The 17,765-nt window shown below is 41.1% G+C and overlaps 1 protein-coding gene across 6 annotated transcripts in view; it reads left to right on the top strand.

Annotated features, from left to right (window-relative positions):
- The first annotated feature begins 396 nt into the window (after positions 1 to 396).
- Positions 397 to 17,765, top strand: part of DGKB (diacylglycerol kinase beta) — a 366,387-nt gene continuing 349,018 nt past the window's right edge. For 4 of the 6 annotated variants that reach the window (XM_069774183.1, XM_069774214.1, XM_069774207.1 and 1 more), the window contains exon 1: positions 1,011 to 1,142. The gene's annotated coding sequence lies outside the window, so the exon portion shown is untranslated. Of the gene's footprint in view, positions 536 to 638; positions 706 to 1,010; positions 1,143 to 17,765 lie in introns of those variants that run through there. The other 2 variants (XM_069774198.1, XM_069774191.1) reach the window with 2 other exon arrangements.

A 17,765-nucleotide genomic window follows, 5' to 3' on the forward strand; every position in this document is an offset into this window, starting at 1 on the left:
GGGAAGCGGGGTGGGGGGGAGCACAGGGCAGCATTTCGTGCCCTAAGACTGGCGAAGGTCCCCCAGCAGGGACGGCCAAATGGAGGCTGCCGAGCCGGGCACGGCCGGCAGCTGCTGAGGCGGCTCCCGGACGCGGAGCCTCTCGCCGGGCCGGCCTTGCCGGGGGACAGCGGCTGTCGCGGACCGGCCGGAGCCGCGGCGGCGGGGGAGCAGCCTCCCCCGGCACCCGTGAGCCGCGGAGCCCGGCGGCGCAGCGCCGGCGCAGCGCCGGCGCAGCGCCCGCGCACCTGCGTGGGAGCCGCTCCGGGGGAGCCGCTCCGCCACCCGCGGCCGCCCGCTCAGCCCCGGGCGGCAGGTGGGCGAGGGCGGGCGCCGCGCAGGTGCGCAGGGCGGGCCGCGCTCGGCCCCTCCGCGCCCCCGCGGCTGCGCGGGCGCGGCCGCTGTTACAGCCCCGCTGCCTCGTAGCGGGTCGGGCGGGAGGGCGACCGCCGGCTCGGCGCGGCCACCGCCGGCGGGGAGAGCGGCTAAACTTTGGGTAAGTGTTGCGCGGGGGCGGGCGCGGCGTTTCTGGGCGCCGGGGGGCGGGTGGAGAAGGGGGAGCGGAGCGGTGCGCGGCTCTCTCCGCACCGCCGCTCGGGCGCGGAGCGGGCGCGGGGCCGCGGAGTCGGCGGGCGGCGCCCGGGGGATGCGGCCGCCGGACAACAGGTACCGCAGCTGCGCCGGGGGCGGGAGGGGCTGCGGGGGGAGTGTGCCTGGCTCTGTGTGTGGTGTGTGTGTGTGTCGCCTGTCCCCTCCCCCCCGCCGCCCGGCCAGAAAGGGGGTGGGAGATGTGCTGGCGCACAGCCGCTTAAAACCGCGCGGCCCGGCGGTGGCTTCCTGTTCCCGGGAGGAGGGCGGCTGCCGGGCTCCGCGCTGCGCCGCGGAGGGCGGCGGGGAGCGGGGCGGAGGGCGGCGGTGGCGGCCCCGCGGGGCCGGGCGGGCTGGGCTGCGGCAGCCGGCGGCGGCGGCGCGGGGGGGGCTGGCGGCGGTGGCGCCGTCGCTGGCGGTCGCCCGGCTGGATGGCCGGTTCCCGCGGCTGCCCAGGGCGCCGGGCTCTCTCGCATCCCAGGGCCGTGCGTTTCCTCCTCCTGCATCGCACTGCAGTAAGTTCGCGAGTCGCTGGGCGGCTGAACTGGTTGCAGTGGCGGAACCGGGGGGGGGGGGGGGCCGTGTATGTGCGGGTGTGCGTACGGACGCAGCGGAGGGGCTAGGCGGAAAGTTGCAGCTAACCGTGCCGTATTGGATTGGTGACGACTCGCGGCTTTGGCTTCTAGTTAATGCCGGTTCGCCTCCTTGACCTACGTCGCTTTGCTCAGCCCCGGTCGATGTCCTGACGCTGAACGGGCTTTCGTCGGTAGCCGGGTTCAGACCGGTGAACTGCTGAAGCAGGCGCTGTGGGTGCAGGAAACAAAAGGTGCCACTGCAAACTTGGGCTTTAAAGGCGGGTCTGCTGAAACTTTGAGTGTTGCTGTGACAGACTGCCTGTCTGAGGGTCTTTTCGAGGAAGGATTAAAAACCCTGTACTAATTGACAAAACTTTCGCATCTCTGGCGCCAGTCTAGATACAGCTTATTCTTGTTTTGTGTGGTCCAGTGTTGGTCTGATTCATTATGTTGAAGGGATTTTTATTTGTCGCGAGTGTGTTGTGAATATCCTGGGTTTTGAATGGGGATGAAGGGTTTTCTCAGAAGATTACTGTATCATAAGTATTTTTTTTCCCTAGCTAAACAAGCAGATTATAGGGTCTTCAGTTAATTCTTCTTTCTATTTGACTGCTTTTCTACAAATTTAGTGAGAGCTTTATTAATTTTCAAAAGCGCTTTTATCTGGTTGTTGTAACTTTGGAAAGCAGATGGAATAAGCTTTTAAAATCTGTATCATAAAATAAGAAAGGGAATGCAACAGGATGGGAAAAAACCAGTAATTTTTGCAGAAGAAATAGTCTTTTTTTTCTTTCTCTTTTTTTTTTTTTTCTTTCTTGAGTCACTAAATATTTCTTCTACTCCTGTTTAGGTCAAATGACCTAATGTAGCAAAGTAAATAGTTTTTGTTCTTTGCACTGCCACATATATTAAAATGTCATTACACATTAAAAAAAAAATCCATACCAAGAAACAAATATGTATTCCCAAATGATGGAACTTGTGCTATGCTTTATGGGTAAAATGACAGGAAAGAAGTTCCTTGTTTCTCCCCAAAGTGATAATCTAGTATTGCTCAGAGCCTAAAACGCCTGTGTGGTACAGAATGAAAACAATCATCAAGAAACATGGGGCATCTCAAAGCAATGCTTTCATTCTGGGGCTTCTGTTGTACCTTGTTTATTTGTCAAGGTGGAAGGACTTTGTTGTTTATCATGTTGCAGAAGTCCTGAACAATTACTCAACAGTCAGAAATGTGCATGGAGTGAAATATTTTATGCTACGAATTTGAAATATTTGGGGTCCAAATCTGTTAATCTAATTTAGGTGCCTGCAAACAACAGAAGTTGCTGCTCTTAAGCAGGTTTAGGAAAAACTACACTTTCTTATGTTTGTTTAGGAAGAAGAAATACGTATGAACTGTTACTTACAAACTGAAGTCATCTTTTGCAAACACCTATAGGTGTCTCAAAACATTCAAAGAACAGTGCTCAGTAGCAGTGCAAAAAAGAACAGGTAAGTTACTTCTGAAGAGTTTATGCAGTTTGAAAGTAACAAGGTTAGTATCTGTTTTGAGGAGCACTAGGCATCAGTTTTTTATTTATGAGAAGATTCTGCACCATTTCTGCTCCGGAACAAAATGTCATTTAGGTGACACTTTATGGGACAGGTCTAGGTACCTCTTGCCAATGGAATGAAATCACTGGAACAGGTATGAAGAGAGGGATAAGAGGGTTGTAGGAAACCTGCTAGAGCAGCATTTTGGTAAAACAGAGTGTAAATACACTTGGGAGTAAAGGTAGTAATAGGTCAACACTGGAAAAATTCAAAGTCAGTTGGCTGGACTGGACTTATTTTGCTTTGTGCTTGTGAATGGCACCTAGAGAATGGAAGATAATGGGTTGAAGTTATAGCATGGATAGATAATACATAATGTTTCATTCTCTTTGAATTGTTTCGACCTTAGAATCCTTGTTATGGATTAGGTCATTGATAATTTATGCCTTTTGCACACAATTTTAACAAGTCTTTTAATGCCTCAATTATTTCTGATGTTTCCTTGGTTAACTTTAACTTAGTTGTAAAGAATACTTCATGTGATGATATCTGTATTCATAGTGTATGTTCTCATCTTTTGTCATGGTGAGAGTTGCGGACGATTGTGAAAAGCATGTGACAAAATGTTCCCATCTGTATCTAGAATTATGAAAGAGTGACAACAATCATAAGGGAGAGGAAAACAGAGCAGGTCTTGTTTTGTAGTTTGGTGTGCAGGAGCAAAAGAATTTCAGCCAGACTTCACCTGGGAAGGAGAAGGTACTTGGGAAAGACTTCTGTGTTAATTTTAAAGTTATGATGTAAAATCTGGGAGACATCAACAGAGTGCAATGCTGTTGAAGAACAGGATGCTGACCTCCTGATATCATTGGTTTTGCATTCCAGCTCCCTGCTTCTTGTTGCCATCAAGTAAAGTTTGCAACCTGTTTCAGGAGTTGCCAACTGAGCTTTGTGCTACTGTCTCAAACAAAAAATAAATCAATAAAATGTACCGGGCCTTGCTCCGGATGTCATTCACAACTTTTTTTATACCTGCACAGAATGAGTTCTAAGCCTTATTCTGTAGGAATTCTAGCTTTTCACAGCCAGTTTAATCAATAGGAGATGATATAAAAGGTTAAAAAAAATTCTTTCTGTGAGAAGAATTCCCCATAAAGAATCTGTTGACCTTCAGTTGTGAGTTTCTTCAGTCAGAGAGCTCTTGTCCATTGTTTCCTGCAGCACTTACAAAATAATTAGTAACAGTAATAGTAGACTTAGGACAATTATTTGTCCATAATTGCAGTTTTTCGTAACAGTATTTTATTAATACTTTTCTCTTTGGGGACTAGCTTTATAGCTGAACCAGCAAATTCACAGTACTGGAGGAAAGCTTAAGAAGTGACATGCTGGGTCTCACTGAAAAGAATTAGATGTTTGTAGTTATTTTTGATACCTTGTCTATAAGAGTGGAAAAAGTTATAAATTTGGGCTTTGAAACTGGTATCATCAGTTTGTCAGCCTGACCTAGTTTTCATTACGCTAATGATGCTCTTACTACGGATACAAATGATCCGATGCAGGTAAGGGATTTAGGCCAATTTAGGAAGTTGAGAAGTAAATATTTATTTAGTTAGTTATTTGAAATCGGGATGAGTAACTGTCCCCAAACATCCAGTAGAACAGCTTTACGCAATCTAGAACACATTTTCCTTTTTTAATTGTTTCTGAAGAAAACAGAAGATTTCTCTGAATAATGTTTGCAGAAGTTTAGCCCTGAGGGGATATAGTCTTGTTTAGCTAGTTTGCCACAAGTTTAAAAGCTTAACAAATGTAAGTATTTGGAGGCTGTTTAATTATTTCTTGTCCAAACTCTTAATACTAGTTTGGAATGTAAATGTACAACTCTGACACTATTGTGCGGCCCTAAACTATTTAAAAAAAATAAATAAAAGAAAGAAAAGCAAACTTGCAAACACATTTGTCAATTCAGTGTTACTAATTGGACTTCTAATTGCTGGGACAGATTAACTTTTTATTTTTAGATTGTTTGTTGTTTACGATAACAATGAATAGAATGACCTCTAGATACTTCTTTCTTGTCTGTTAATGATTTTAATTTTCAGGAATGGACCTTTTATATATGCTGGTAGAAATCTTTAGTTAATGCAAATGCCATCATTTCTTTTTTTTTTAGTTTGATTTTTGGCCACATTTTCATTACTTGGTTTGAAATTGTGATTTTTTTTTTATTAGATGTTCAATGGGATGTCTAGTACGCAGTAGTAGTAATTAGCAGTTGACTCTCTAGTCCTTACAGTAGGAAGAATCCCAACAGATGCATAATGAAGTTTTCACAGAAGTCATATGTTGTACTGTGTGCATCGAACTCTGTGAGACTTCTGCTGTGGAATAGTACTTCGCTTCCCTTTTGGATTGTCTTGTGGGACATTATGAATTCCAATGTATGGTATTGTGGTGGTTTATTCAGGGAACGTGGAGAACACACACAGATAACAGAAACTTGATCCTTTTTTTCCTTTGTCTTGTGAAATGTGTTGTGTAAAGGAAAAGCAACTAGTCAGATTTATTCTGTTTGGTCTAAATATGTCTCCAGGTGGATGCTTCTGATGCTTACACTGATTCAAGTTTGGAAATGATCTGAAATCAATCCTGAACACTGTTGAAGTACACGTGGCTTTTTCATGCAGTTACATATTTGTATGTTTGTGGTCCTAAATGGCTGACAAGCTAAATTTAAGCAAAAGATAGAATTGGCAAATACTAAGGCAGCTGTATCGGCCCAGGAAAGAATTGTGGATGATGTAAAATCAGCAGGCTTTCCTGTCTTGTCTTCTGAAAGGTAAAGAAGTGGTATCTTCTAAATCTGGTACATACAAGCTATGGCCTAGGCATAAGCTTTATGAACCACTGCATCCCAAGAATCAAGAGTCTGCTGTTTTTTTCCTGTGGAATCTTTTGCCTCTTTAATGGTGGATTTTCTCATGTTTCCTGCATGAATGGTTGTATTCATCAACTGAATGGGAGGTAATATTAGGATAAGTCCAGAAAGATGTTTTTAAGAAGGGAGGAAGGAAAAAAGAAAAAAAAAAATAAAAAGGGAGGTAACAGAATTAATAGGAAAAAAAAAAAGATATTGAAGTAGATTAAAACAGCTGAATGTGTGATTACAGACAGGAATAATTAAGCATGCAAAGGGGAATTTAATGGTTACTGTTATTATTTTCTTTTTTTTTTTTCCCAAGGTTAGTCTTCAAAGAAAATAATTTTCTAAAGTTTAAGGGAATTTAAGCTACTGAATTCTGCAAAAAGGTTTTAGGATTAGAAATGTAAAACTTGGATGAAGCTCTTTAATATAGCCAGGATGCTGCTTCTTGTACTCCCAGAATTTTTTTCTCAAGTTTTTTACTTTGGTTATTTCCTCATATTTTGATAATTTAGTCATCATTTAGAGTTAAAAATTTTGATAATGTTCAAAATATGCATAAATGGGACTAATCTGTCCTATATTCAGTATGTAAATACCATCTGGTTACCTTCTGTCTCTCCTATTATTGCTAATGGAAACACAAAAGCACCTGCTGGGGGAGATTTTAATTTTAAGATCAGCATCCTATATAGGTCAGTTGAAGTACATTCCGGATGTATCCAGGTCTCTCAATGCATTTTAAAGGGTGCCTGGCTGGGATGACTCTTCCACAGTTTAAGGTCTAATTTTAAGGCATCCAGCTTTGGGTGAGATAAATTGTACCCTTGGGTATATTCTCAACTAGAAGCGAAAGTGTAAGGGAGAACTGAACTCCTAAGATGTATCAAATCTTCTCCATGCATTACTGAGAATAAACAAGAAGTAAAATAGTCTTAAAAAAAAGTAGTTGCTTAGAATGGGCCACATACCAGAAGTTAAATATCAAAGGACCTATTTTTAAATGTATCTAAATAAACAAGTACTTTGGAGCATTTCCATTTTTCTTCACGTCCTAAAAAAATGGCTATGATATGCTTTTATCAAAAAAGGCTCTGTCTTAATTCCTTATTGCTAGAAAATATTCCAGTAACACTTTTTAATGGAAAATAAAATTATAGAATTTTCTGAAACTCTAGATTTACTTTGAAACCGCAAAGCCTTGCTCAGGAATTTGGTTTTACTTTGTTCTACATGTCTTACAAATTGGAAAAACTTTGATGGCTGTGCCCGGGTTTATCTTCATATGCTGTTGCAAATTTAAAATTGTATAGTAGTACGATGACTTCTGCTCAGGAGGGGCAGTGGGTCATTTTGCCCTTTTTTTACTTTAAAAGCACTCACGAAAAGGTTTGTGCTTAAACTTAGAAGTTTTACAACTTCTATGTCAAAGAATTCAAACCTTCTAAACAATTTAATCTTTCATATAACAGAGAGAAAACTTTGTACTGCCCTTTGTTAGGCTTAGCACTGTTGACACAACCGTTTCTTCATAAAAGTAAAATGGGTGGAGGAATCCTGGGGAAACCTCCCAGCTTTGAAGCTTAGGTGGTGTTAATCACAGTAGATTACTCTGATAAGAATATTCATTTACTTCCTTTTTAAATTTAAAATGACAAGTGGTTATTTGGTCTTTCTTACATAGTAAAATACCATATTCAGTTATGAAACTTTTTTGCCTTTGTGAATTCAAAATAATGACTCATAGAAAAGCTTTATATTCTGTCAAAGACTGTTTCCTATAAATAATTTAGGCATCCAGAAACTATAAAAACAGCTTGTGAGGTTACTTGTATGAGTGATCAAGACATTTTTCTACCCTGTGTTACACAGTGCACCAGTATGGTGAGTTTTTCCATACCTCTGTTGGTGTTGAGAAAAAAGATGTTGATGGATGATCTGGTTCTTGTATCTAGTTGCATCTCTAATGAACAAGAGGAAATTCAAGTCTCTAGTAAGGATTTCTGTGCATTCTTGTTCAGGTCTGATGAGCTGGAGGTCAGTGTAGATCATCTGTCAATGACAGAAGAATTTGTAGACTCATATAAGTACACTTTTACAAACAACAGTAACATATTCAACCATATTTCAGTGTAGTTTAATGAGCAGATAGCTGTAGAGGACAGTGATAAGAATATATGAACCATATTAAAGATCTTTTACTTTTGAAGAGCACTCCTTCAGGGTTTAGACCATACTCTCTGTGACCTTATTTCTGTTCAGGACACATTCCTCATCAACTCTGGTCTCTCAGTGAAGCTTTTTCATTTCAGATCCTACATTAGTGACTCTCAAAATCCTGTCTAGCTAAAGGAAGAGATGACTTCCTACCCTTTCGGTATCCTAACATGATGATGTATTAAGGTGGTGAATTCTGTGTGATTAGTCTAGGACCCTAACTAAAAGCATAACCACTGCTATGGGGGTGGAGTAATGCTTTCATTATCTAGAAACCTTGAAAACTTCTTTAATTCATCCACCATCTTAAGATAAAATTAAATGAAAGCATTATTTGCAAATAAAAAATAAACTACTGTGAAGCATGGATTTATAATGACGGTGATTACAGAACTGAAAGATAGTCTTGCTTTGTTTACTTGTACTAAAAATTAGATCTAAATCTTCTATGTAACCTGACAAGGTACAACTCCTTAGATTTGCTGTGAGGTCAAGGTCTGATTTGTCTTGCATTATTTACATTCCTGGCCAGCTTTCACTGGAGACCATCACAAGCAGGAAAAGTTTGCCAAATCTTCTACATATTTCTTGGCACGTTCTGCAGTTTTCATTCAGATTCAAATGCTTCATCCCTTCCCCTTAGAGATTATTAATCTTTAATTTATTCAGGAAAAGTTTCAGCACTCCTCCCCTTGTCTTGTTTACTGCTCTCATTCTGTGGAAATGCAAATATGTGTTCAGCAGAGCAGGTGCCATCTCTTTTAAAATCTATGAGCAAATTATTAACCCATGGAGGAATAAAATGCTGTTCCTTTCCAGGGAAGTTGATACGTGTATCCCAATATGAGGTGTACTTGCTGAACCTTGTGTTTTCATATCAACATGTATGTTGTTAACCATGCTTGATATTAACATATGAATATGAATCACATGTGTAGCTCATTATTGCATGTTGATATCAAAATTTATTTTCATCCTCTTTAGGCTGACTGAGTCCCAATTCTATGTTTGAGGGGTACATTAACACTTACAGAGTTGTATAGGACCTCTATAAATAGACCCTGTATGTCTACTTTCTTTATAGAACCTAAATGTCTTGAACACTTAAAAGCAGTATCTACTACAACTGTTCAAATGTTTTGGGGATATGCAAAAAATGGTAAGGCTGTTTAAAGAGAAATTCCTTGTGAAAAGCACAAAGTTTGGAGAGATTTTAAACTGTTAAAAAATCAAGCACCTGAAAGCAGGATAGCTGTGGTGATGGTCTTCAACCTGTGGGTGTTGTAGGAGGGAAGATAATACTTACCTTGTCTTCAACAGTGTTGTCGTTTCTGCAGATTTAACACAAATTTCACTGAATATTTCTTTTTTTGGTTAACCTAATTGAATTGAAGAAGGGAAGGGAAAGAAAGACAGTTCATGTGAGCATATCCTTTCTGTCTTATTACTTTAAATGCCCCGTAATACCCTTAAATACCTTAAAATGGATATAAACAGCCTAATGTGAAGACCTTAAATATTGTTAAGTTTTTCATGGAGAAGAATTATACGTATGGTAGATAGGTTCTTCTGAAGAGTTGATAATGCAGATTCCATTCCTCAATATAGCCTCAGTGGGAGTCTGTAAATGACTGCAAGCACAACTAGAACTTAAAGGGATGTTTTGCATTAGTTATTATGTAGTTATTTTTTAAAACTGTGCATATTGCCCGTAAAACCTGTTGTTTGTGTGCCCCAACATTTATGGGAAGTATGTGCTGTATGTGTGGCAAGTGAACACACCCAGTACAGTGCATGGTAACCATTGTAGCATTTACTTTTTTTCCAGAGCAAAGTCATTACTACTAGCCAGTTTTGTCTGGACTTTTTATTTCTGTGAAGTCGTATTCTGCACATGGTAGCTTAGCTTAAACTTCACTGTGGCTTATTCATATCCATATCGAGACAAGGCACTGTTAGCAGGACAGGTGAATAGGATCATTCTTCATCCCGCTTCTTAGAAGCATAAGGATAGTTTTACTGGATCAGACTAGAAGTCTGTCTGGACTATTATGCTGTCTCTTAACAATGATTGCGAAGAGAAGAATATAAGAATAGTATGAGCATCTCCAGAGCATTACTGCAGGCTCTGACACTCTATACATGTTTATTATTTTACAGATTTCTGCCATATCCCATTGCTTCTTTTTGAAGCTAGATGAATTCTAGTATAATCTTTTGTTCCTTATGGGCAGGTTGCTCCATCTTTTTGTCCTTCTCTTTCTCCAGTTCTACTCTAATCAATTTGAAAAATCCAAACCCTCTATATGTTATTCAAAATGCAAGTGTACCAGGGATCTATACAATGGAATAAATTGTTTTATTCTGTGTTCCTTTCTGAATACCTTCTTTTTTTTTTTTGAATGTTGCTGAGTACTGATCTGGTGTTTTCTGATTATAATTCCAAAATTTCATTTCTGAGTGATAACTCATCACTGATGAGCTCACTACTCATCACTTTAAGTGTACAGGTAGCATTTTTATTTTTTTCCTATGTGCTACTTTATATTCATCAAAGCTGAGGCTTGTGAGACAATTCCAGTGGGAAGTGGAGGGCAGCATTAGCAAGCAAGAGAAAGACAAGTCAGGCTATTATGGGATTTAGTGCCTGTATTATACCTAAATTCTGTTTCAGCTCTCTCAATCTCTTCCTGTATCTGTCCTTAAAAACATTATGGTATCCGTGTTTAAATGTTTCCTTGTTATGGGTATAATAACAAATAGAAGAACGACTTGATCATCCATTGAAAATGGGTTGTTTTTCTTTATGAATAAAAGAAGATAGTGAACTTAAAATTATTTAAAAGATAAACTTCATACCAGTCTAATAAATCACATCTCTTGGGTAAAATTACTCATTTAAAGAATCATTAGAAATAGAAGTATGTTTTAAAAAATCTTTTAAAATGGTTTAGCTTTTTTGTTTTTCTGTGTGTGCTAGTCTTCTAATCATAACCTAATACAAAATAAGATAAAATGGTTAACCTTCTGCTGCAGAATACATAAATACCTTGACTTTGTCCATTTAGAACATGGTTTTGTGTATATAAGTATGTATACATTCTGTCTAGTTTTATATTGACTACATGCTGAGTGTGCCAGCAAACTTTCATTGTATGTTGGGAACATGATTAAATTTATAGCCGTCAGAAGGTATCTATTACAGTTTAATTACTTACAGGAATTGAATTTTTGAGGTGGTAGTTAGAGAAGCAGTTCCCAAACAAGTGACTAACCCTAAATGGGATCACATTAGTTCTGGATGAAGTCCAAAACTTGACAGAAATGTTATTTTTATCTAGATCATATGCCCAACAGCAGTGGAGTGTGTAAGTAAGTGGGTACTCTGTGTGTGTATGTATTATTACTAAATAATTGACTGTATATTACAATATTACTACTATTTAAAAAAATCAACATCACCATATTCATTCTCTTTCAGTTGACTAATATAGCAATGGGAACACGGACCTGGAATGGGTCACATGGACCATTGTGTCTAGTCATTTATAGCTTCAGGAAACCATGTCATAGATGCTTCATTCAGGTGGGGTTCACTGAGCATCAATTTTGCATATCCTTACCACAAGCCGCAGAATGTTTCCCTGCATTCTAAAAAATAACTAAGATTTATAATACAAAACCAAGACATTAAAACATTAATGCTACAAGAAGAAAGAGGGGAAAATGCTGAGATAATTTTGGTTTAGAATAAAACATAATACTTTGGTTATGTTTGTATGCCTTCTGTGCTCGTCTGTGAAGATACTTAAGCAAAGCGGTTACTGTCATAATTTTTTTAAGGTCTGCTATTTTAAATTTAAGTATTGGAGAAGATGGGAACGATATTACCTCTTATTTGAAAGTGTGACTGTTCTCACTGGGAGTCTGTTTCCAAGAACTGTACTTCCGTGAAGTTGGTGATCACGCTTAATTGAAAAAACTACATTTCCCATAAATTATTTTGTATGCACTACTTGTCATTATAAATAATGCTTGTAAATAATAGTGCTTATAAATAATATAGTATATAGCCTTGCATAACATCATTTCTTTAATCCTTTAGTAGGAGTTACAGTTCTGTGACACGTTATATGAATCTAAGTGAAATATTGTCCAGTATTTCATAGTTAGTCTGAAGTAATGAGACAGACTGGTGCCACCCTGTTAGGTGTACAGTATAAAAATTTACATTACAAAGGAATCCAAGCAATTTTAGCTCAGTTAGATATGTATTTAATAATAACCACTGCAATGTTCCGGGCTAGTAAAATTAATGAATAACAATCACTATCAAATGTCAGTGTGTTATTCTGTGGATCTGAACTTGCAAAGGTGAATATGCAATAGTAAATGAGGAAGGCTGATGCTGTTGGACTCCAGTTACTACTTTTTTTAAAGTTCTCTTATTCTGAAAATACTGAGGTAGGCTGAGCAATGTTTCCTATACTTTGAAGTTTTGAAGGAAAAATGATGTATAGTATAAAATCAATGCATCATAATGCTGACTCTTGAGATGTGACCTCTGGTATTGTGGGTATCTTGGCAAAACTTATCGAATTTATTTTTTCTGTATTTCCCCTAAGCTATAGTTTTGCTATGGCCCTCTTAGCAGATGCATAGAAAGCGTATGCAGGCAGCTTCTAACCTACTGATATTCTGCGGGAGTTACGTTAGGATTTAGACCAAGACGAGGTCATGCCTCTTGAACTGCTGATCATCTTCCTTCTGTGTGTGGAGCTGCTGCTGACGTACGTGGGAATTTCACTTGTGTGCAGGTCGTGGTATGTAGTCCCTGAGAGAGGCTTCAGTTAAGTGATGTGTGGTCAGTAACATGCGAATTGGTAGTGAGGTGTAGTTGAAATGCCCTGCTGCAGCCATAACTTCATTCATTTTGGAGAACTGAAACAAGATGATGTGTGGATCTAATATTTAATTAGTTTTATAACCTTCAGATCTTTAGGTGATTTTCCTCATAATTGACTTGCACATAAAAGAAGATGTATGTGCAGATGTGAATATAATGTAAATTTTTTGATTTTTACTACAAGAAAAATATGCTTGAACTTTTTTTTATTTTTTTCTATTTGTCTGGACCTTGCTATATTGGAACAGTGCCTACAACTCTGCTTTCTAGGAATATGTAAAATATATACATTAATTCTTAGAAAATGAGTAGTTCGGTCATCAGTCTCCAGATATGGCCCTTTTGTTCTTGATCACTGTTGTTCCTCTACTCTGCTGTATGTTATTAATCAACTATGTGTTATACCATAATTTTTTATATTTTTTAATATATATATATTTTTAATATTATACCATGTTTTTCTGTTGCATTGGTGCCATAATGGTAAGAATCTTAGAGGTACAGAAACATACTAATATAATCTAGGGAATATTTTAGTAACAGTTATATATATATTTTATTTTTTTTATGCTACATGGAAATATATATTCAGTGATACATAGAAGAGTTTTGTAAATTAAAAATGTTAATCTATGTGTGTAAGCTTCTTCCTAGAGTCAGTGAAATGTGCGACAGAAGGTGAGCTCAGCTCAGTTACTCCCTTTGTTGTCCACCCATTTTTTATAGCGTTTTGGAAAAAATTCCTGTTGCATTTCCTAAAACAGGCCACCAGAAAAGCAACTGAGGAAAATCCCAACCATGTCTGTCTTGTACCCGTCTTACATCCTCTAACTGCTGCTGCAGCCCTTTTTTTAAATCTCTGTTGCTGTCTCCTCACTTTCCATGTCCTTGAGCTGTTCTTGCTTTTTCTCTTCCACTGGATGTTGATAGTGCAGTCAGGGGATGAGGAACTGCAAAGGTGGGAGCTGCTTGTGCTGGTCTCAAAGGCTGATGGGGCACTGCCAGTGGTGATCCCAGTGGAAGTGACTGCAGCAGAGAGAAACTGAATTTCTACTTGGCCAGTTAGCTATTTTGGGATATTTTTTGTTATTTGGGTTTTTGGGTTTTGCTAGGTTTTTTTCCCCTTTTCCTAAAGACTGGGGAGAACTGGTGTTTATAGGAAATGAAGAGAAAAAAAGGAGGAGAATTATAAAATCTGTATCTTTCTTTTCAAATACTTATTGCCTTGAACAGATGGTGAGGGCTTCCCACCTTCTGAAATGGAATTCCAGTAAAAATTTAGGATGCCTCCATGTGGTCTAAGCTCCAGGTTTGACTTAACTGTGCATCTTTTCTTGCAATTTACGTGAACATCAGGTTTGGTTTGTACGGACGCAGTATAGGGGAAAGTGATTTGCTAGCATCTGCTTACCACCATCCTGGTGGGCAGGTGCTAACAGGATTGTCATATGCACAGTCATGCTTGATTTGCATTTTATTTCAGAGTGTTTTCGGTGTATTTCCGTTTCAAAATATTTACTTTTCTACTTCGGATGATTACAGCAGTTAGTGATATGCAAAAAGTCAATCTGTGCTCCTATTTATCAAGTGCTGGGGCTAAAATTTCAGTGTTGTGTGAAAGCGAGCAGGTCCTAGGCAAAGATGCTTAGGGCTGAGTGAATCTTTGCTTTTTAAATGAAGGAATGGACCATATTATTTTGTGGAAGTTGCACTCCGTGAGGATTGCTTCTTCAGAGAGCCAAAGTGCTACTGTTAAAGATAGTTTGCGAGAGTAGACAACAGATTGACTGCCAGAGCAAAGTGGCAGGAAAAGTTGGTAGGAACAACCTCATGCAACCAAATAAAATCTGTCACTGGCTTTTTTTTTTACTTCCCGCCCGCCCCCCCCCCCCCCCCCCCCCCTTTTTTTGTGTGCTTGAGGAGAGATGCTTAGAATCATTTTCCTGGGAGGTGAAAGCACAAAAGCACAGTGGGAAATGGTTGTGTGGGTTTGAGAGATGCTCTGGAAATGCTGTTGTGTTTTTTGGGAAAACCTGTTGACCTGAGTAGAAATCTCATGACCACATCCTGCACAGGCAGAACAGGAAAACTGCAGCTGCTGCTGGCTCCTCTTGTGCTGTGGAGGGAAGGACAAGAATATGAGAATGGGAGGTGAATAATTCAAGATGGGCACATTCCTCCTCAAGGGTGAGAAGAGCCAGGACAGCTGTCAGTCTGCGAGCAAGGTGATGTGCTGTGGCTTTGGAACAGGTAGAGCAAGGAATTCTTTGTTTGAGGGCATAAACTAAGTCCTTGGTGAATACCAGAGCACAAGAGGAACAAAATGTTGTGGTGAGTGTTTGAGCAACATCCAGTTACACAGATGTGAAATGGTGCTCAGAAGAAAGAAGCACACTGGGATCTGAGCAGTCAGGGATCAGGTTAAGAAAAACAAAAGCCCTGATAGAATTAAATCTGGCCAGGGAAGTCAGGGGAAACAAGAAAAGCTTTTATAGGTACATCAGTGATTTAAAGGAAGACTAGGGAAAATGTGGGCCGTCTCCAGAAGGAAATGGGAGACCTGGTTACCCAGGATATGGAGAAGGCTGAAGTACTTGGTGACTTTTTTGCCTCGGTCTTCACTGGCACGTGCTCCAGCCACACAACCCAAGATGCAGAAGGCAAAGGCAGGGACTGGGAGAATGAATAACGACCCACTGTAGGAGTAGATCAGGTTCAAGACCATCTGAGGAACCTGAAGGTGCACGAGTCCATGGGACCGGATGAGATGCATCCACGAGTCATGAGGGAACTGGCAGATGAAGTGGCTAAGCCACTGTCGGTCACATTTTAGAAGTTGTGGTGGTCCAGGGAAGTTCCCATTGACTGGAAAAGGGGAAGCATAAACCTTGTTTTTTAAAAAGGGCAAAAAAGAAGACTTGGGGAATTGCAGGCCAGTCAGTCTTACCTCTGTGCCTGGCAAGGTCATGGAGCGGATCCTCCTGGAAACTATGCTAAGGCACATGGAGAATAAGGATGTGATTGGTGATAGCCAACATGGCTTCACTAAAGGCAAGTCATGCCTGACAAATCTGGGAGTCTTTTATGACAGGGTTACAGTGTTGGTGGATAAAGGAAGAGCAACTGATGTCATCTACCTGGACTTGTGCAAAGCATTTGATGCTGTCCCGCACAATATCCTTGTCTCTAAATTGGAGAGACATGGATTTGATGGATGGACCACTTGGTGGATAAGGAATTGGCTGGATGGTCACACTCAGAAGAGTTGCAGTCAATGGCTCCATGTCCAAGTGGAGAGTAGTGACAAGTGGCATTCCTCAGGGGTCAGTATTGGGACCGGCACTGTTTAACATCTTTGTTGGTGACATGGACAGTGGCATTGAGCACACCCTGAGCAAGTCTGCCAATGACACCAAGCTGTGTGGTGTGGTGAATACGCTGGAGGGAAGGGATGCCATTCAGAGCGACCTTGACAGTCTTGAGAGGTGCGACCATGCAAACCTCATGAAGTTCAGCAAGGCCAAGTGCAAGGTGCTGTGCATGAGTCAGGGCAATCCCAAGCACAAATACAGGCTGGGCGATGAGTGGATTGAGAGCAGCCCTGCAGAGAAGGACTTGGGGATATTAGTGAATGCAAAACTGAGTATGAGCCAGCAATGTGTGCCTGCAGACCAGAAAGCCAGTCGCATTCTGGGCTGCATCAAAAGAAGTGTGGCTAGCAGGTTGAGGGAAGCGATTCTCCCCCTCTACTCCACTCTTGTGAGACCTCACCTGGAGTACTGAGTTCAGCTCTGGGGCCCCCAGTGTAAGAAATACATGGACCTGCTCGAGTGGGTCTGGAAGAGGGCTGTGAAGATGATCGGGGGCTGGAGCACCTCCCCTGTGAGGATAGGCTGAGCGAGTTGAGGTTGTTTAACCTGGAGCAGAGGCGGCTTTGAGGAGACCTTATAGCGGACTTCCAGTACTTAAGGGGGGCCTACAAGAAAGATGGGGAGGGACTCTTTTATCAGGGAGTGTAGTGATAGGATGAGGGATAATGGTTTTAAACTGAAAGAGGGTAGATTTAGATTAGGTATTGGGAAGAAATTCTTTACTGTGAGGGTGGTGAGGCACTTGAACAGGTTGCTCAGAGAGGTTGTGGACGCCCCATCCCTAGTAGTGTTCAAGGCCAGGCTGGCTGGGGCTTTGAGCAACCTGGTCTAGTGAAAGGTGTCCCTGCCCATGGTAGGGGGTCCAGAACTAGATGATCTTTAAGGTCCCTTCCAACCCAAACCATTCTATGATTTTGTGATCAAGGATAAGTTGGAGGCTCTGATGTCCAGGAGGTGTGAAGGGCGAACAGTTCTTTGACAAGGGAAAGAAAGATGTGTCTTCATGCTGATGTTGCATTTGCTGTGATTTCATATCAAGTTGTTAGAGATTTTTTATGTTGTTTTGCATGTCTTTTTTTTTATTATTACTAGTATTCCAGTTTGGGCCCATTTTGACAGGGGCATCATCTGCATGACTAAAGCAATTCTAAATATGAGGGGGGGGCGGGGAGCTCCCTACATCATTGATATTTGTGGTGGGATGACCCTGGCTGGACGCCAGTTGCCCACCAATGCCTCTCTATCACTCCCCCACTTCAGCAGTACAGGGGAGAGAAAAATGTAACAAAGGGCTCATGGGTTGAGATTAAGGACAGGGAGAGATCACTCAACAGTTACCATCATGGGCAAAACAGACTCGACTTGGGGAAAATTAACTTAATTTATTGCCAGTCAACCAGAGTAGGGTAATGAGAAATAAAACCAAATCTTAAAACACCTTCCCCCCACCCCTCCCTTCTTCCTGGGCACAGCTTCACTCCTGGATTCTATACCTACCCACCCCAGTGGCACAGGGGGACAGGGAATGGGGGTTACAATCAGTTCATCACATGTTGTCTCTGTTGTTCTTTCCTCCTCAGGGGCAGGACTGCTCACACTCTTTCCCT

The sequence above is a fragment of the Haliaeetus albicilla genome, chromosome 2 (genome assembly GCF_947461875.1).
Source record: "Haliaeetus albicilla chromosome 2, bHalAlb1.1, whole genome shotgun sequence".
Lineage (NCBI taxonomy): Eukaryota > Metazoa > Chordata > Aves > Accipitriformes > Accipitridae > Haliaeetus > Haliaeetus albicilla.